Source organism: Loxodonta africana, chromosome 20 (genome assembly GCF_030014295.1).
Source record: "Loxodonta africana isolate mLoxAfr1 chromosome 20, mLoxAfr1.hap2, whole genome shotgun sequence".
Taxonomy (NCBI): Eukaryota; Metazoa; Chordata; class Mammalia; order Proboscidea; family Elephantidae; genus Loxodonta; species Loxodonta africana.
The window spans coordinates 64,251,412-64,273,357 of record NC_087361.1 but is presented as its reverse complement, the minus strand read 5'-3'; positions in this window follow the sequence as shown (position 1 = coordinate 64,273,357).

The window sequence follows — 21,946 nt, the reverse complement described above, 5'->3', positions numbered from 1 at the left end:
TTATCTAGTGCTGCTATAACAGAAATACCACACGTGGATGGCTTTAACAGGGAAGTTTACTTTCTCACAGCCTAGTAGGCTACAATTCCAAATTCAAGGTCCCAGCTTTTTCTGTTGGCTAATTTTTTTTTTTTTTTTTTTTTAAGGAGGAAGATCCTTGTCATCAGTCTTCCCCTGGACTAGGAGTTTCTCCACACAGGAACTCTGGCTCCAAAGGACAAACTCTGATCTGGCCACTGCTTTCTTGGTGATATGAGGCTTCCATTCTCTCCTTGCTTCCCTTTCCTTTTATCTCTTGTGAGATAAAAGGTGGTGCAGGCCACACCTCAGGGAAACTCTCTTTACATTGGATTAGGGATGTGACTTGAGCAGGGTGTTACATCCCACCCTAATCCTCTTTAACCACAGGCTGAGATTATGGTTTATAACACATAGGAAAATCATAAAATGGAGGACAACCACACAATACTGGGAATCATCACCTAACCAAGTTGACATATTTTGGGGGACACAATTCAATCCATGACATTCCACCCTTTGGCCCCCCAAAGTTCATGTCCTTGTCACATGTAAAATATATTTATGGCATCATATTTTTTTTATCATAGTAAAAGCGTTAAATCACCTCCAAGTCTAAAATCTGAAAAATTCCTCTTCATCTGTGAATTCTAGAATACAAGTTATTTACTTCCAAAATAAAATGGCAGAACAGGCACAAGCCAGATATTTCCATTACAAATAGGAGAAATCGGAGGGAAAGAAGGCATAATAAGCACCAAGAAAGTCAGCAGAACACGTTAGCCCCCAAGGCTTGAAAATAATCCTGTGTTCTCTGAGATCATTTACACAATAGCCCTGCCCTCCAGACTCTAGGTATCAGCCACACTGTCTGGATTCTGAGTGGAAGCCCCTAGGCCCTGGGTTTCATTTCCACCTTCCAGTCCCACTGGGGCAGCAACTCTGCTCCCTCAGCTTTAGATGCACCATTCTCCTAGTCTATCTGAGTGGCAACTCCACCCTTAGAAGCACCAAATGCCATGGCTCCACCCTTTGAAACCCCAGAGGTCATGGCCATACCTTTTGAGACTGAGGTAGCTCGGCTTCCTGTGTTCCTTGTCTCTTCAGCTTCTGTTTCCTGGTTCCTTGGCCTCTTGCCCTTCAGGCCTCATGCCCAGATCTGCCCTGCTAGAGGAAGTGTTCCAAAGCTCCGTAGCTTCACCAGTAAGTGCCTAGAGGCACTCGATTCCTCCAGGGAGCTTCCTCTGCACAGGCTCTCAGCTCTCTTGCTCCATAGGGTTGGCTCCAGTGACATCTCACACTGGCCTCCTGGCTCTGTTGCTGCCTGTTCTCCACTGCTGCCAGTCCTCTATCCATTCATACTTTCAAAACCACTTCCATATTTTAAGTATCTTAGGGCAGCACCCCAGTCTCCTGGTACAAAATTCTGTCTTAGTCATCTAGTACTGCTATAACAGAAATGGCACAAGTGGATGGCTTTAACAGAGAAATTTATTCTCTCACAGTCTAGTAGGCTACAGGTTCAAATTCATGGCATCAGGGAAGGGCTTTCTCTGTTGGCTATGGAAGAAGGTCCTTGTCTTCAATCTTCGCCTGAACTAGGAGCTTCTCCGTACAGGAACCCTGGGTCCAAAGGACACACTCTGCTCCTGGCACTGCTTTCTTGGTGGTAGGAGGTCCCCCAACTCTCTGCTTGTTTCCCTTTCTTTTTATTTCTTGTAAGATAAAAGATGGTGCAGGCCACACTCCAGGGAAACTCCCTTCACATTGGATGAAGGATATGACCAGAGCAAGGGTGTTACACCCCACCCTAATTCTCTCTAATCACAGGCAGAGATTATGATTTATAACATGTAGGAACATCACAAAATGGTGGACAACCACACAATACTGGCAATCATGACCTAACCAAGTTGACACATATTTTTTAGGGACACAATTCAATTCATGACAGTGCTAAAGTTTTGCTTTGTTTTTATGTTTTTCTTCATTCCTTCTGGGCTAACTAGATACTGGAACATATCTAGTGGAAATAGGCTAGAAGACACTGTACTTGGGATTGTGAGTTGGATGATGGTTTATATATAAACCTTCATAACTGGGCCTTCGATGCTGTGATGTTGGGAAACTATCCCTCTAGGTAGAAGAAATGTTTAATTTGCTGCATGGGAGTTTTGTTAAATAAATCATACATTCACGGAGGCAGAGGAAATTAACAAGGAATTTTGCCTGGGAGGTGAGACTTATTGTCCAGGACTTCAAATAAGCTGGAGTGCATTTTGCAATTCAGAAGATGTATGTACGCTGGGATATGTGATGGCAACAGTATTATTTATACACATATAGAGTGGTGCCTACATACCGATATTTGTGTGCATATATGTATGAATACAAATTTTATCTTTATGTACAAATACATTTTTCCTTCCCTACAATGAAGAGACAAAAAAAAAAAAAAATTCTATTTCAGTCAATGCTCACAGCAAACCAAATACCCCTGAATCATATTCATTCATTTAACAATCATCTGAGTGACTGGTTAGTGCTTAGTGCTAGGAAAGCAAGAAAAAGAAAACACAGTTCCATTTTTCAAGTAATTCATATTCTGATTGGAAGACGGAGAAAACTTAAACCTGTCCTTAGCCTTACAATGAACTGTTTGTGCAATGCATCCAGTGGTCTCAGGATCGTGTTCAATTCAACAAGTATTTATTGGCCACTTAGTATGTGCCAGTCGCTATGATTAGCATTGCAGTTAAAAAGAAATAAAGACACAATCTCTTCTCTCCAAGAGCTTATAAGATAAAAGAGAAAGAGAATTACAAACAAATAATTGCTATCTGTATAAAGTGAAAGACAACATACGGGAAAAAATGATTAACTTAGACTAGAGTGTGGAAGAGAAAAAGAGAAAAGTTGAAGGTGTGGAAAAGCCTCAGATAGTGACAGCAAAGCAGGGCTTTGAGGAATAATTAGGAGTTTCTAGAGAAATCATTAATGAAACATTGCATGGGAGGAAACAGGATATGAAATGACGTGGTGATATAAAATATCGTGTTTTGTTTAGGGAACTTCAAAGAGGTCAATGTGTCTGTAGTAAAAACAGTGTATGACTAGGGGTAGAGGTGAAAGAAAGAAGCGGAGAAAAGGCTGAAGAAGTAGATAGGCAGGAAGTCACGCCACTCTTCTGGTTGTAAATCGCTGAATGATTAAGCAGTGGATGAAGTGTTGACAGTGGTTGCCATGAACAATCTCTTTCCACTGCTGATGAGCTTGACCACATACAGTTTGATGGCTCCAGAGGTCAACTAAGTCAGTAGAGAGTATGAAAACCAAACAACTCTAGAAGAGTTGAAAGAATTTACAGTCTTTGTCTTGAAGAAGAATGATTTCGGTGAATAGTAATAGCTGCCTTCAAATACTGGCAGAAAATCAGTTAGACTTATTTCATCATCTTTAGAGGGCTGAGCTAGGAATAATGAGTGGGAAGTTGCAAGCAAGCATATTTAGACTCCATAAACAGAAGAATTCCAACAGCAAGGGTTGTTCAACAATTAAGTGGCCTCAGCAGCTAACCAAAAGATTGACAGAATCCACCAGCCACTCATAGGAAACCCTATGGGGCAGTTCTATTCTGTCTTACAGAGTCACTATGAGTCAGAACCACTAGAAGGAAACTGGTTTGGTTTGGTTTTGGTATATTGAAAGTTGATAAGCAGAGGCGTATCCCACACATCAGGGATGCTGACGTAGTTGACCTCCTCCAAGGTCCTTTCAAAGTCAAAGATTCTACAATAAGGGTCACAGATGCAAAAGTATTTAAGTATTAAGAAAACAGGGAGTTAGAGGGGTTGTAATAAACTGTACCATAAAAAAAAAAATACCATAGTGTATAATAATTTCCACATTTGGTTTTAAAAATTAAAACACATATAAGTCAAGCAAAATGTATCTATGGTCTTAATGTGGACTGTCACCTTCCAATCTGTGCCTTCTGTTGTACAAATTCTGAGTTTAATTTGTATCCCTCATTAGCTGTATATGATACCTGGTCATGGGCCAGTCCTCCCCATTGAAGATCTCTGTCCTAATCTGTTCCGTGAGGGGCTTAGATGATTCCCAAGTCCTCTTTCAGCTCTGATTTATCTCCCACCTTCAGATAAAAGCAGAAATCCAGGAAGACATACTACAAGCTGGTTAGGCATGAATTTTTTTGTTTGTTTGTGTCTCTATAGTTTAACAGGACACTGCATACCTTCAGAACTCCGTGCAAGAATGAAAGGAGACGATTTATTTGGGAGCAAGGACTGTGTCTTAATTATCTCTCTTGTTCATTTTTTTTTCTGTTTTCAGTATTAAAAATGCACAGAAAGTACAGAGAGTGATGAAACAAATGTTTATCCACCTACACCATAATTAACGAATTGTCTTAGTTACATCATATATCTTTTTAATTAAAAAAAAAATAAAGATGCAGTTAAATCCCCTGTGTTGGTCTCTGCAGGCCCCTTTACCGCCCTCCTCGCAGGAAGCAGCCACTCTCAGGAACACAGCTTGTACACCGCCCTCCATGGATTTATGCTTTGACTATGTATGCATGTGCCATAAACATCACATTTTTTACATTCTAAAAATGTAGATAAAGGGTTTCACGTTCTACGTGTCTCCATGTACTACATCATGCTTGTTTCACTCAATAGTGCAAACTTAGAGATCCGTCCAAGTTCATGCATGTCAATTTGCTTCAGTTTAAATTGTTAAGTAGTATTATAAAAAAAAAAAAATGCCACCCACTAATATATTGCAATTTACTTACCCATTCTCTTAATTTAAACTCTTTCCAATTATTTATTTACACACACACAATGTAAGGAAAGCCTTATACACATTTCCTTTGGGTGTGAAGATACCTGGAAGTGTAGTTGTTGGATCATTGAGTAAATACAGGATAAAGGTTCCTAGACACTGTCAACTTGCTCTGCAAAGTAGTGTGTGCCAATTTACGCTCCCTTCAATAGGATGTATGAGCTCCTATTTTGACAAACCTGGTCAATATTTGGTGTTTCTCAAACTTTTTAATATTTTGCCAATCCAACAGGTGACAATTCTGACTGAGGTTTTCGATTGCATTTCCCTTGATTAGTGAGGTTGAGTCTATTTTTATCTTCAGTGGCAATTGCAGTTTTCTTTTCCGTGAATTACCTGTTCAGATCTTTTGCCTATTTTTCAATTGGATTGTTTGTCTTTTTTTAGGGACATAGATCTATGCAGTGGCTAGGAGCCAGTAGGCATGAGTTCCAGTTCCAAATCTCTCACTTATATTTGGATGCGCTTGAGTACGTTACTTAACCTCTATGTGACCCAGTTTCTTTGTCTGTAAAATGGAGATAAAAAATACTGACTGCCTCATAGGATTATTACGGTGCTGGGAAAGTTAATACATGCTAACCACTTAGAGCACAGCCTGAGATAGAGAGTACGTGTTTCATAACTGTTAGCTATTACCATTCTCTCACAGGTGGGAAAATGTTCTCTATATATTCTCGATTAATTTCTTTATTATACAATGTGCAAAAAGTCATCTTTGTCTTTCAGTTTTGCTAAATTTTGTCATGCAAGTGTTTTAAATTTTAATGTAAGTATATCAGTTTTCTTCTTTATATTTCATGTATTTTTTTCCATATATTTAAAATATTTTCCCCCAGGGTCATATAGTCATTCTCCTATATTATCTTTTAAAACTATATTTTGAAAAATTTAGGCCTTTAATCTACCTGGAATTTATTTTTATATAAGAGAGGTAGTTCTAAAATCTCTTCTTTTAACTATGGTAATCAATTATTCCAATAGATTATGATTTATAAAGTCATTTCTATCATAAATTAGGTTCCCATAAAACTTGACGGGATTAACAAAATAATCTTTTAATCCTGCAAAATACCACACTATTTTAACTACTATAGCTTTAAATTTTTCTTGATATCCAGGAGAGCAAGCTCCCACTCCGAGAGCTTTCTCATAATTTTCTTGCATATTCTTGAACATTCCTCTATGCGTAGAAATTTTAAAATAAGTTCATCAAGTTCCAGGAAAAAATTGTGTCAAGATTTTTATTTGAATTGCATTAAATTTGTAGATCAATATGGGAACTAATTTACCATATATCTTCCTGATGTTAAGTCTGTATATTTATAAACATGATCTTTTTTTACCTTTTATAGTCTTACAATTTTCTTACATAAAAAAAAATTAAATTGCCTTTGATTTTTTTCCCTCGGTACCATGTAAATTTTAATGCAATCTTTTAAAAGTAACATTTTCTTTTTTCCAATTACTGTTAAATGAAATCTCACTAATTGTTTTTGTATGTTTTTATTTCCAGCAAACTTTTTAAAATTTTTCATTCTAAATTGCTTGTCTGTGTCTTCTTTTGCATTTCGTATGCAAACAGTGATATCATCTGCAAATAACAACTGTGCCTCTTCCTTTCCAATAGTTACACTGCTTATTTCCCTTTTTTGCGTCTTTGAATTGACGAGAGCTTCCAGTAATTGCTATCTAGAAATAGTTTTATTGGACATCTCCTTGTCTTGAGTTTGATGTGAATGTTTCTAAAATGTAACCACAAAGTAGGACTTGTGCTGTGGGTTTGGGGTAGATGCTCTTTATCAGGTTAAGGAAGTTTCTTCCTATTTGCTAATGTACTGGGTCATTGTGCTTTCCTGAGTTTATGAGGGGTGTTGACTTTTATATAAAAAACTTTCTACATCTATTGAGATACTCATATTTTTTTCCCTTTTTCTATTAATGTGTTGAATCATATATATTTTCTAATACTGATACATCTTTGTATTCTTGTGATAAATTTTGTTTCATCATGATGTGCTTTATTTGTGTGTGCGGTAAAAATATATATAACAGAACATTTGTACTCCAACAACTTTTACATGTATAATTCAGTGACAGTAATTAAGCTCAACATGTTGTATAACCATTACTGCTATCTTTTTCCAAATTATTCCACTATCGTTAACAGAAATTCAGTGCCACCTAAGCAATGACTCCCTCTTTTCCCTTCCCTCCTACCTTTGGCAACCACTAATACGCTTTGTTCTTTGTATATTTGCCTGTATCATATAAGCGGATCCTACGGCATCAGTCATTTTGTGATTAGTTTATTTCACTCAGCATAATGTTATCAAGGTTTATTCATGTTGTACCATGTATCATGGGTTCATTTCTTCTTACGGCTGAATAATATTCCATTGTATGTATGTACCACATTTTGTTCATCCATTCATCTGTTGGTGGACCTTTGTGTTGTTTCCACTTTTTGGCTATTGTGAATAGTGCTGCAGTGAACATTGGTATGCCGGCTTCTGCTTGTTTTCCTGTTTCCATTATTTTGAGTACATACCTAGAACTGGGATTGCTGGGTCATACGGTAGCTCGATGTTCAACTTTTTGAAGAACTATCAAATCATTTTCTCATAGTGGCTGTACCATTTTTCATTCCTATCAAAACTGGATAAGTGTTTCAATTTCTCCACATCCTTACCAACATCTGATATTTTTAATTTTTGTATATTTTAATCATACCTAATCTAGTGGGGGCATGATGTAGCTTTAAGTACAATTCTGGATTTGCTAATATGTTATTTGTGATTTGTTCATCTACGCCATGAGTCAGATTGGAAAAGAAATTTCATTTCTTATGCTCTCTGTGCCTAATTTTGATGTCACATGATTAGGTAGTTTTCTCTCTTTGCCCATTTTCTGAAACAGATTTATCAGATAAGGATATAAGTTTCTGATTTTGGATAAAATTTCACCAGAAAATGTATTAGCTTGGTGTCTTTTGTGGGTAAACATCTTTCTTTGTATCACTGATTCTATTATATTTTGTCATAGATCATTATTTTTCCAAGATGCATTTAAGAAGGTTCAATTGTATTAATTTCATTGCACTGTGGTAAGGTAAATATTCTGTATAATATCAATTATTTAGGCTTTCTTGAAACCATTTGTAAGCTAGTGTGTTATCAGTTTTTTAAATGATACGTACATGATTAAAATCATATGTGCCCTCTACTCCTTTGATATAAGGATGTAGTTATATGTTATGTTATGTTACCTTATGTTAGAGAAAACTGTGCTGTTCAAGTCTTCTGTATCCTTACTGATACTGGTTTTGTCTTAATCCATCAGTTTCTAAAATAAGTTTAAAATCTTTATGCAATCATTATATACTTCTAGATTTTTTTCCTTATAATTCCATGGCCATTTATTTTAAAATTTATAAATTCATGTGTATAAAATTTATGATAGTTATATTTGCAGTCATAGTATAGATACATAATGTCTCACACAGCTTGGGTTCTCTGGGAGGCAGACACTAAGATGGCAATTAGCATGGAAGGTGTTCATTAGGGAATCAAAACCTGCGAAAGAGAGAGGAAGGAAGCAGGGTCGGACAGAAGCCGGAGTTAAGCTGTGATACCATCCCATGGTGAGCTCTGGAGCTTGGACGGCCCTTCAGAATTGCTGACTGAGTCATTTTTGTCTGTCTAATGATTCATTTTTTTTTAATGATTCATAGGGTCGCTATGAGTCAGAATCGACTCGATGACAACAGGTCTTTTTTTTTTTTTTTCTGATTTAGTGGTTCATTGCCTCTTCCATGGTGGATATTTTTGTGGAAATTAACATGTGAGACAAGATCTTCACACTTTGTGTGAAGGACATATGTGCATTCACATGCCTCTACCCAAATTTCTTTGTCCTTAATCTTCCAAATGTTCTCCTTCTACCTCTGACCATCCAGACAAACCGCTATCTATATAGCCCATACCGGAAACCTGGTGGTGTAGTGGTTAAGAGCTATGACTGCTAACCAAAAGATCGGCAGTTCAAATCTACCAGGTGCTCCTTGGAAAACCCTATGGGGCAGTTCTACTCTGTCCTAAAAGACCACCACGAGTTGGAATCAACTTTACAGCAATGGATTTTTGGGGCCATGGGGAAACCCTGGTGATAAAGCTACAGCTGCTAACCAGAAGGTCGGCAGTTCAAATCCAGCACATGGTTCTTGGAAACCTTACGGGGCAGTTCTACTCTGTCATTTAGGGTCGCTATGAGTCAGAATCAACTCGATGGCAATGGATTTTTGGTTTTGGTACAAGCCATGGATTTGTACATATCCTAACTTCAGGCCACTTCTCTTTCCACACAAAGCAGATGACCACATGTTTTGCCCAAAGTTCTGTCCCTTGAGAGAGTCTTCTCCTATCACCTCATAGCTGTACTATAAATGCCATCCATTTTCAGTTTGCACTGACATAGTGAGCTGATTCACCCATGAACCAAGCTCAGACTTTTTCCTTTACCATCTACTCATAATAACGGTTTCCCTTAGGAGATCATAGGTGAGAGCTGAAGGAGGCACACAGGCCCAACAGTGGTATATGTCAGGGAATCCTAAACTTGCTTTAGACCTTGATGGTACTTCCATCTCTTGCAATGATTTTTTGTTGGGCCCACCTGATGTTATGACTTGGTGAATCTGAAAAAACAGAGCTCATAATGAGAAGTCCTGACCACTCATTATCACCTGGTATCTCTTGGTCAGTTTTTTCATCTCCACCAGGGCTCAGTGGCATGTCTGTTTTATAAGTGGTTATAATTCTCTGCTGCAGATAGCATGGCCTTGTTCTTGAACCTAAGGAATCTGCATTGTGATTCTTCCTGTATAGTTTGCTATAAACCTCACACAGCATCTGTTCCCACCATCAGTACTTCTAACAACAGTCTTCCAGGTCATATGGTCCAAGCATCAAGGTTATTTCACTGCAGTCTGAACTTGATCCAGAGCTCTTTCCTACTCTGAGCAGCCCCATTAAAATCTGGCAGCCCTTCATATAATCTGTTGTATGGGCCAGAATAGTATTCTCAGATATGTAATATGCTGCCTGTAGATGCCAAAGAGGCCTGTCAAGAAGGATAAGGTGGCACACAACACTGGAAAGCCAGCACAACTTGGCCAAGGCAAGGTCATGGAAGCTTCATAGACACATCCAAACTCCCTGGGGAATGAATTACTGGGCTGAGGGCTGGGAACCGTGGTCTTGGGGACATCTAGCTCAATTGGCATAATATAGTTTATAAAGAAAATGTTCTACATCTTACTTTGGTGACTAGCAGCTGGGGTCTTAAAAGCTTGTGAGTGACCATCTACAATACTCTACTGGTCTCACCCCATCTAGAGCAAGGAGGATGAAGAAAACCAAAGACATAAGGGAAAGTTTAATCCAAAGGATTAATGGACCACAACTATCACAGCCTCCACCAGACTAAGTCCAGCATGACTAGATGGTGCCCGGCTACCACTACCAACTAGTTTGACAGAAATCATGGTGGAGGGTCCTAGACAGAGCTAGAGAAGAACGTAGAACAAAATTCTGACTCACATAAAAGGGCCAGGCTTGCTGGTTTGATGGAGTATAGCCCTAGAGTATGGCCCTCAGACACCATTTTAGCTCAGTACTGGGGTCATTCCTGAGGTTCACCCTTTAGCCCAGGATTGGACAGGCACATTAAACAAAATGAGAATAAATGGGCACACCATCTCAGGGGCAGGGAGGAGAGGACAGAAAAACTGGTAACTGGGAACCCAAGATCAGGAAGGGAAGAGTGTTGACATGTCGTCGCGTTGGCAGCCAATGTCACAAAGCAATATGTGTATTAATTGTTTAATGAGAGGCTGATTTTCTCTGTAGACCTTCATTTAAAGTACAATAATAATAATAAAAATTGTGTTTTCTTTGTCATAGCACAAGTTGCAATAATTTGTTCTTTATTTGGGAGGAGGGTGGTACTCCTCAGCATCCATGAATACACACACACACACACACACACACACACGCACACAAAGCTGTTGTAGTCTAGTCCTCTCTGACTCACTGTGACCCTATAAGACAGAGTAGAACTGCCCCATAGAGTTTCAAAGGCTGTAATCTTTATGGAAACAGACAGCCACATCTTTCTCCTGCAGAGCGGCTGGTGGGTTGGTATTTAACCTTTCATTTAGCAGCTGAGTGCTTAACCACTGCACCACCAGAGCTTTTTCCATGAACACCAGACACCTTAAAATTTTACTGATGTGGCAGGCCCTGAATCTTCATAGAATTTTTCTCTAATTTTCCAGAACAAAAGTTTTTAATAAAGCCTCCAACTAAACTCTACTCCTTGCTCATCTGGTTCCATTATCACAATGTCGTCAGTAAAGTGAACAAGTATGATATTCAGTGTGGATGCCCAGATGGTCTAAGTCTCTTCCACTGTACTTTGATAGAGGGCAGAAGAGTTAACATAGCCTGGAGCAAAACAGTAATGTATCATGTTGTCCATTCCTAAAGCTTGAAAAAGATGTATTTTTCAGATGAATGGCCACATCCATACATGAGATGCCTTGTCAATCTTCCCTAGCAAAGATACCACATCTGCAGCTGGGTCTAATACAATGGTTGTGTTTGCAATAGTGTCATCCTTCAGTGGATATCTTATCTTTGCACGATTGAAACTGGTGAATTAAATGAAGATTTATGGAGTCATCATTCCTGTATTTTTTTAAAAGGACTTTAAAAGTGGTACTCATTTCTGCCTTTGAAATTTAACTCAGATTTAAAACAATTTTATTACCTTGAAAAAGAGATGGTGAGTGGGACAATTTCAAAAGTTTCTGCTTGGCTTTCTCCTACAGGTCAAGGACCTAATGTGAAGATTGTGCCTGCTACCAAGTATGCCTACTGCAATTACAAATCGAAGACTAAGGAAATGAATGGGTTTACAGGTCAAGTGGACCGACTGTGAGCTATCCTTCCTTGGCCATCATATATCTCCACTCTTGCAGAAAGACCATGATGATACTTTATCATTAATATCAACTTGGGTCTTATGTCCAACAGTCCTCAAAATGTTTAGGTGACCACTAAGGCTTTCTCTTGGGTGCATTTACCCAATAAATGGCAATAGGTGCCTTTCGGAGAGATATGAAGCAGTCATTACCACATATACTTGCCATGGTGTTGCAGAGCCCTTGCTCTTGGGCCAGGTTCTTCTTCAGTCAATGGCTTCTGGCCCTAAAACCTGGATATTAAGCTGGGGATTATGCTTTTGATCAGAATATTTACCTTTAGCCTTCTATTTGTTATCCCTAATTTTGATTTTACAGATGGAACAGAACTTTTGTTGGCTACCCATTTATTTTGCAATGTTCTATAAACCATCTCATAACTCTCTAAAGATTAGGTCCCCTGGCCGTTCCTCTATCTTGCCAATTATTACAATAACTGTGCCCACCTGGCTTATGAATAGTAAATGCTTATCTGTTCTCTACAGTTTGGTGTCAGGGTGCCACAATTGTCCCTTTCCTATGTATTAATTATTGTATTTCTATAACGGCTTCTCCTACCACCAACCCTGACCTATGAATGAGAACCACTACTAGATTTAGTAATGCTGGTGTTTTCCCACCAGTGCATTCCTTACTGCTTTGATAAATGATATATTCTCTTGACCGTCCTATGAGACATAATCAGCTAATAGGTTTTTCTGACCTTACATCACATATCCACTCTAACTTGTTCACTACTCCAAGCGTTTTAATTTCTTTTTATATACTTTGCCATGATAATTCTGGCATTTATTTCTCACTTAATATTTAAAAAAAAAAACAAAAACTTGCTCTTGAATAGATTCTGACTCACAGAGACTATGATAATTAAGGTTGTGTGTTGACTTGGCTGGGCCATGATTCTCAGTGGTCTGGCAGTTATGATATAGCTTGGCAGTCCTATGATGATGTGATCACTTCCATGATGAGATTTGGTATAATGTGATCACCTCCATGGTGGGATCTACTGTGAGTAGCCAATCAGTTGCAAGGGAGTTTCCTTGGGGGTGTGACCTGCATTGAAAATAAGTGGATTTTCTGGCAAGACTCCTAGATCCTAAAACTTGGGCCCTGTTGGTCTGACCTCTGGCCCTTGAGACTTGAGCTAGCAGCTTACCTACCATCCTGCCTGAAGATCTTAGGATTTGTTGATCTTCGCAGCCTGTGAGCAAGAACACTGCTGTCTGACTGGATGATCTTGGCTTCACCAGCCCCTGTGGCTATGTGAATCAGGAGAAGTCTTTAACCTGATCCACTATCTTGGGACATTCCAGCATCTACTATCCTGTGGGACATTTCCTTGATATACATCTCTCTCTATATATATATTTATACTTATATGCTTTACTGGTTTTGCTTCTCTAAAGAACCCAGGCCTAAGACACCAGGAAGGACAAGTTGAAGAGAAATGGTTTCACATTCATCATCAAAAAGTACATTTCAAGATCTATCCTGAAGCACAACTCTGTCAGTGATAGGATAATATCCATATGCCTACAAGAAAGATCAGTTAATATGACTTTTATTCAAATTTAGCACAAACCACTGAGGCCAAAGATGAATAAATTGAAGATCTTTACCAACTTCTGCAGCCTGAAATTGATCAAGCATGCAATCAAGATGCATTGATAGTTATTGACGATTGGAATGCAAAATTTGGAAAGAAAGAAGAATTGGTAGTTGGAAAATATGGCCTTGGTGATAGAAAATATGCCAGAGATCACATGATAGAATTTTGCAAGACCAATCATTTATTCATGCAAATAATTTTTCAGCAACTTAAATGGTGGCTATACCTATGGACTTCACCAGCTGGAATGCACAGAAATCAAACTGACTACATCTGTGGAAAGAGATGATGAAAAAGCTCAATGTCATCAGTCAGAACAAGGCCAGGGACAACTGTGGAACAGACCATCGATTGCTCATATAAGAGTATAAGTTGAAGTTGAAGAAAATTAGAACAAGTCCATGACAGCCAAAGCAGGACCTTGAGTATACCCCATCTGAATTTAGAGACCATTTCAAGAGTAAATCTGATATATTGAACACTAATAACTGAAGATCAGATGAGTTGTGGAATGACATCAAGGACATCATACATGAAGAAAGCAAGAGGTCATTAAAAAGACAGGAAAGAAAGAAAAGATCAAAAGGGATGTCAGAAGAGACACTGAAAGCTGCTCTTTAAAGTTGAGTAGCTAAAGCAAAACGAAGAAATGATACAGTCAAAGAGCTGAACAGAAGATTTCAAAGGGCAGCTCAAGAAGACAAAGTATTATAATGACATGTGAAAAGACCTGAAGTTAGAAAACCAAAAGGGAAGAACATGCTCGGCTTTTCTCAAGATGAAAGAACTGAAGAAAGAAGTCAAGCCTTGAGTTGAAATACTGAAGGATTCCAGTGGGAAACTATTGAACTACACAGGAAGCATCAAAAGAAGGTAGAAGGAATACATAAAGTCACTGTACCAAAAATAACTAGTCGACATTCAACCATATCAGGAGGTAGTACTGATGGTACTGAAGGAAGAGGTTCAAGCTGCAGTGAAAGCTTTGGCAAAAAACAAGCGTCCAGGAATTGACAGAATAGCAGTTGAGATATTTCAACAAATGGAGGCAGTGCTCACTTGTCTATGCCAAAAAATTTGGAAGACCTGGCTGTGATGGTTAAGATTATGTGTCAACTTGGCTGGGCCATGATTCTCAGTGTTAATATGTGATCACTCTCATGATGGGATCTGCTGTGAGTAGCCAATCAGTTGAAAAGGAGTTTCCTTAGGCTTTTGGCCTGCATCTGAATATAAGTGGATGTTCTGGCTTTTGCCTTCTCTGAATCCTGCAGCTGCCTCTTGTTCATGTGACCTCCAGTTCTTGGGTCTTGAGTTAGCAGCTTACCTTATGATCTTAGGATTTGTTGATCTTCACAGCCTGTAAGCAAGTGTCCTGTTCTCCGACCTGCTGATTTTGGGTTTGCCAGCCCCTGGTGTGTGTATGTATATATATATATATATATATATATATATATATATATGATTTACTGGTTTAGCTTTTCTAGAGAACCCAGCCTAAGACATTTGGTACTGAGAGTGGTTCTAGAGAAACAAAATTGTAAGGATCAGTTTTCTAAATTGGTTCGCAAGTCTGGTTAGTCTTAAAGATGTTGATGACTCTGCTTCCATTAGTAAAGAAAAAAAAAAAGGCACTGCTAATCCATGGCATAAGGTGGCAATTCAAATATGCAAAGTGTCACCACCAAGAGATCAGGTATTGGTGAAAGGAGAGGCTCTGGGTGATTGCACAGATGATACCTTTCTACAATTTTGTCATAATGAGAAGTACAAGGAAGCTGGTTGGTTACTCCTGCTTTCTCTAGACAAACTGGTAAAAGAAAGAGATGCACTCAGAGCTTCAGAGTCAAAGCTCAAGTGCCACATAAACAAACTCAAAGTTTCCACTTGTGCTTTGAAAGAAAGCCTTATTATTTGTAGTAACAGAGCTGATATTGCCAAAAACCACACCCAGAGTCTTATTGTAAGAATGGCTGAATTACAATGCCAGGTCAATGGCCAACCTCAAGAGGTGTCTGAGGTTAAAGTGAGGGCATTGATTGGGAAGAAATGTGATCCTGAAACCTCTGATGGGGACCTCCAACCACCAAGAAAGGAGCACCAGGAGCAGAGCACGTCCTTGGATCTGTGGTTCCTGCTCAGAGAAGTTCCTAGTCCAGGGGAAGATTGACGAGAAGGATCTTCCTCCAGAGCCAACAGAGAGAGAAAGCCTTCTCCTGGAGCAGACACCCTGAATTTAGACTTCTAGCCTACTAAAAAAAAAAAAAAAAATTGAAAATAAATTTCTTTTTGTTAAACCATCCACTTGTGATATTTCTGTTATAGATAAGTAAGACACTGGCCAACCGACTGGAAGAGGTCCATTTTTATACCCATTCCAAACAAAGGTGATCCAACAGAATATGAAAATTATCAAACAATATCATTACTATTACACAATTAAAATTTTGCTGAAGATCATTCAAAAGCAGTTGCAGCAGTACGTCAACAAGGAACTGCCAGAAACTCAAGCCAGATTCAAAAGAGGACATGGAACAAGGGATATCATTGCTGGTGTCAGGTGGATCATAGCTGAAAGTGCAGACTATCAAAATGATGTTTACCTGTGTTTTATTGACTACACAAAGACATTCGACTGTGTGGATCATAACAAATTATGGCTAACATTGCAAAGAATGAGAATTCCAGAACACTTAATTGTGCTCATGAGGAACCTATACTTAGACCAAGAATCAGTTGTTTGAAAGAACAAGGGCACCTTCTACAACCAAGAAAGCAGAGCTGGGACCAGAGCATGTCCTTTGGACCCACGGCCCCTGCACTGAGAAGCTCCTAGACCAGGGGAAGACTGATGACAAGAACTGACCGAGAAAGAAAGCTTTTCCCAGGAGCTGGCATCTTGAATTCAGACTTCTAGACTCCCAAACTGTGAAAGAATAAACTTCTGTTTGATAAAGCCATCCACTTGTGGTATTTCTGTTATAGCAGCACCAGGTTAACCAAGACAACGACTCTATAGGACAGAATAGAACTGTGCCATAGTTTCCAAGGAACTGCTGGTGACACTTTTTCCATGCTTCCAGGAGTTATCACACCTGTTTCTTCACAACTACTCCTAGAGCCCTCCATCCTGGAATGTGTTCCCATATTGATAAACTCTCCTTTATCTAAGTTTATTTGCCTTCTGCTTGGTAAAGCAGCCTCGAATCTGGTCTCAAGTCTATTCTCCCACCCCCTGCTGGTAAATGATAGTAGGTCCTGCAGTTCTTTATTCAAAACCTGATACATCCTATCAGCTAACACATATAACATTATTATTTGTTTTGATTAGTATTTGCCTCGTACATCTTTTCTTGACTTTTAAAGTTTGTTTTCTAATGTCATAATGTTTTAGAAATGTCTACATAGATAAAAAACTTGGAAGACAGCTACCTGGCCAACTGATTGGAAGTGATCCATATTTATGCCTATTCCAAAGAAAGGTGATGCAACCAAATGCAGAAATTATTGAACAATATCATTAATATCACATGCAAGCAAAATTTTGCTGAAGATCATTCAAAAGTGGCTGCAGCAGCATACTGGTGGGAGACTGCCAGAAATTCAGGCTGGATTCAGAAGAGGATGTGGAACCAGGGATATCATTGCTGATGTCAGATGGATCCTGGCTGAAAGCAGAGAATACCAGAAGGATGTTTACCTGTGTTTTATTGACTATGCAAAGGCATTCAACTGTGTGGATCACAACAAATTATGAATAACTTTGTGAAGAATGGGAATTCCAGAACACTTAATTGTGCTCTTGAGGAACCTGAACATAGATCAAGAGGCAGTTGTTCAGACAGAACAAGCAGATACTGTGTGGTTTAAAGTCAGGAAAGGTGTGCATCAGAGTTGCATCATTTTACCATAGCCATTCAATCTGTATGCTGAGCAAATAATTCAAGAAGCTGGACTGTATGAAAAAGAATGGGGCAACCTTCAGTATGGATTACATTTCAACGTAAAGAAAACAAAAATCCTCACAACTGGACCAATAAGCAACATCATGATAAACAGAGAAAAGATTGAAGTTGCCAAGGATTTCATTTTACTTGAATCCACAACGAACACCTATGGTATCAGCAGTCAAGAAATCAAAAGACTCTTTGTCCTGCTGCAAAGGACATCTTTAAAGTGTTGAAAACCAAAGATATCACCCTGAAGACTAAAATGTGCCTGACCCAAGTCATGGTACTTTCAATTGCATCATATGCATGTGAAAGCTGGACAATGACTAAGGAAGATAGAAGAAGAATTGACACCTTTGAATTGTGGTGTTAGTGAAGAATATTGATTATACCACGGACTGCCAAAAGAACAAACAAATCTGTCTTGGAAGAAGTATAAGCAGAATGCGCCTTAGAAGCAAGGATGGAGAGACTGCATCTTACATACTTCTGACATGTTGTCAGGAGGGATCAGTCCCTGGAGGAGGACATGATGTTTGGTAAAGTACATGGTCAGCAGAAAAGAGGAAGACCCTCAACGAGATGGATTGACACAGCAGCTGCAACAATGGGCTCAAGCATAACAACGATTGTGAGCATGGTGCAGGACTGGGCAGTATTTTACTCTGTGGTCACTATGAGTTGGAGCCAACTCAACGACACATAAAAACAACAAACAGCAACAAAATATATAGCAGAAATTATTTCATTTCTAATCTGCCTTTTAATAACCAAAACCCAAACCAAACCAACTGTTGTAGATTCGATTCCCACTCATAGTGACCCTAAAGGACAGAGCAGAGCTGCTGCATAGAGTTTCCAAGGCTGTAAATCTTTATGAAAGCAGACTGCCACAACTTTCTTCCACAGGAGTGGCTCGTGGATTCAAACCACTGACCTTTCAGTTAGCAGCTGAGCTCTTAACCACTGTGCCACCAGGGTTCTCTCTGCCTTTTAATTGGAGAATAAAATCCATTCACATTTACCTTAATTTTTTATACATTTATATTTTGTCTACCATCTTATTTGATATTCTCTATTTACCAGGCTTTTTCTTTTACTTTTTCACCTGGATTGATCACATTTTCTTTTTTCCCTGTCTACTAGTTTAGAAGCTAAACATTTCATTTCTATTTTGCCAATTGTCAAGCTATGGTGGCTTACATGTTACTGTGATACAGAAAGCTATGCCACTGGTGTTTCAAATACCAACAGGCCCATCTGTGATGGACAGGTTTTAGCAGAGAGTCCAGGCTAAGACTAGGAAGAAAAGCCTGGAAATAATTTCTTAAAAAGTAGCCAATAAAAACCCTATGATTCACAGCAGAATATTGTTCAGTATAGTTGTAGAAGAAAACCCCTCTAAATTAGAAAGCACCCAACATACACGGTGGCCACAATGATGGACTCGATTATACCAATGATTGTGAAGATGGCACAGGATGGGCAATGCTTCATTCTGTTACCTGTGGTTGCCGTGAGCTGGAGCCAGCTCCAAAGCAACTAACAAGGTGTTCTTACCATTTTTTATACCATTTTCATTCTCACCTAACTCCTTACTTCTAACTTCAATTTTTTCTGCAGTATATCATTTAGTAACTTGGAGGAAAAACCTATAAGTAATAAATGTTCTTAGATTTTTTTTTTTTTATGTTTGAAAATTAGACTAGACTGATAGGTATTTTTTCCTCAGCAATTATTTTGTTATCTTCTCCCATGGTTGCATTTTGGAAGTCACCCCTTGTTTAGTAACTACCTTTGCAAAGCCTGGTTCCACCATTCTCAGGGATTTTTTTACGCATGTTGCCTCTCCTGCATTTACTCTCTCCCCTCCTTTGGGAACCTCTGTTGGACCTTCTTATTGGGTATCCCGTGTTTCTTAACTTCTCTTTCATATTTCCCATCTTTCTCACTCTGTGCTGCCTTACAGATTATGTTCTCACACATATAAACCAAGTCACTAGTTCTCTTTTCAACCGTATCTTTAACTCATCTCATGCTTTTTATTCCTAATTTTATTAACTTTAATTTTCATTTCTAGGGCTTTAATTTGATTCTTTTTGAAATGTCTTTACTTATTTATAATGTCCTATTCTTTTTCTGGAAACCCTGGTGGCATAGTGATTAATAACTAGTGCTGCTAACCAGAAAGTCAGCAATTCAAATCTACCAGGTGCTCCCTGGAAACCCTACGGGGCAGTTCTACTCTGTTCTATAGGGTCACCATGAGTTGGAATCAACTTGACAGCAATGAGCTTTTTTATTCTTTTTCTTCTTTTACAGTTTTTTAAAAAATATACTTATGTCCAAGTCTCTATTCAATTGTTCATTATCTACCTATCATTGGTTGTGTATATTCCCTTTTGTTACATCTCTTTGGTTGTTCTCTTCCATAATTTAGAAATTTTTATTTTTAGCTCTTCTTCAGAGAAACATGTTTATCAGATGCGTCTTCTCTCCCCTGAGTTCAGGATGATTTCTTTTGGGACACTGTCATGTTTGCCTTAGTCAGGGCTCAATTTCAGACTAGTCATTATGTGATTTTTTTTTTTTAATCTTTGGTTTCCCTCAATATAAAAGTAATTTAAATTCAGATTTCACACCCACGTAAGAAGAATCTTTAGGCTGCGTCCTTTCTTATCATATTCCAAGAAGTTCAACCTACTCCTATACTATATCCTTCTGTCAGTATGTAGTAGTTTTCTGGTCCCCGTTAGATTGACATATGGTTCTTCCTGTCTCTTATTTTTACACAGAGAGCTCATGTCCAGTTCAGGAATACATGGCGCTCATACCCACAAAAGCATTAAACACACCACCCTTAGGTGTATATTTGGTTCGTATTTCCCCACATACGTATGTTGTTTTACCACTCTGGTTTGGGATTTCCTTTTAATTTCTGGGTCTTTTTCATTTTTTTTCCCCCTCTTTCTTTCAATTTCAACTATATTCTTTAAAAGAAAATGTGTGTTCTATCTCATTCAGTATTTCTATGAATTTGGAGCAGGATGAGGAATTTCGCATTTCTGCTTGGTCCACCATATTGACTACAAGTCTCTCTTTACTAATTTTCAATGCTTTTGATCCTCAAAAGCTACCCCACATGTAGAGAATCTTCAATGCCATTCACTCCTACTTCTAATAGTTATTTGCTGAGCACCTATTGAGGGCTGATGTGAAACCCTGGAGTTGGAAAACCTTACTTCAATGTGTCTGGAAAGTGTTTATTCTGTGGTTCAAACGGTGATGAGAGGATATACTTCTTCCAGGGGACTCTTGTAGTAATTTCTTTTAGTTAAACATTCCTGGGGACAAATTCTCTCCTAAAGTAAGCACACTGGTTGACTAAGAAATTCTACTCTGTTAAAAATGACAGTAGAGTTTTGGTTATCTGAAGTGACAGACCTCAGGGAAAACCTATGTAATTGAAATTCATCAAGAAACTAAAAATTTATTTCAGCCAAGAGATTCCCACCTCACTTTTCATTCACGCTTTTCTCTTCCTTACCCTTCCACTCACCCAACCCTACCGTGAGGCTCTCTCTCATTCTGTAAAAGCTCTAGGAAACAGAGGAATGACTGAGAAGTGTCAGGGTTGGAGAAGCACAGGCTCTAGGCAGGCCACATAAAGGCCAATTATCAGAAACATCTTTGACAAGACTCAGCCCTCTCTGGATTTGATGTGGCCTTCATACTCCTCCAGGACCTGTGCTTGATCTTCTATGAAGTCAGTTCAGGTGTTGTTTTACTTTCATTTTATGTTTCTCATTGTTCACAGTGGTTCTCTCTTCCTCCCAGAGGCCTTCGACCACTGAGTAAGAGCGTGAGGGAAATCAGTGTGCCTTGGTTAATATTCTAAGCCTCTCTGAGAGGTACAGCAAAGCAACAGAAAAACAATAAGTGGCAGACGCCCAAGTTTTCCTCTCTCCATCCTTTCTCTAGAAAATTAACTATTATCATTACATTATTATATCATCATCATTATTATCATCAATCATAATATCAGTAAAATTGAAGTGTGAAAGGACAGTTACAAAGACATTTTATTTTTCCACTTTTGGGGGGTAAGAGTGGGCTACATTTTACAAACAAAATGTATTCAATTAAAGTTTTATGTTGTAAACCCTAGGGCAACTACTAAAAACATTATTTAAATGATATAAATAATAAGTCAATTGAGGAAATAAAATGGAGTAATAAGAATGCTCAATTAACCCAAGATAAAGCAGAAAAAGAGGAAAAAAGAAATAAAGAGCAGATGGAAGAAATAGAAAGCAGCTAGTGAGATGTAGATTTTAATCCAACCATATCAATAATTACATTAAATATGAATGTCTTAATGCACTGGTTAAAAAGGATAGGCTATCAGATTAAATTGAAAAGCAAGCCCAACTATATGCTTTCCTCAAGAAGCCAACT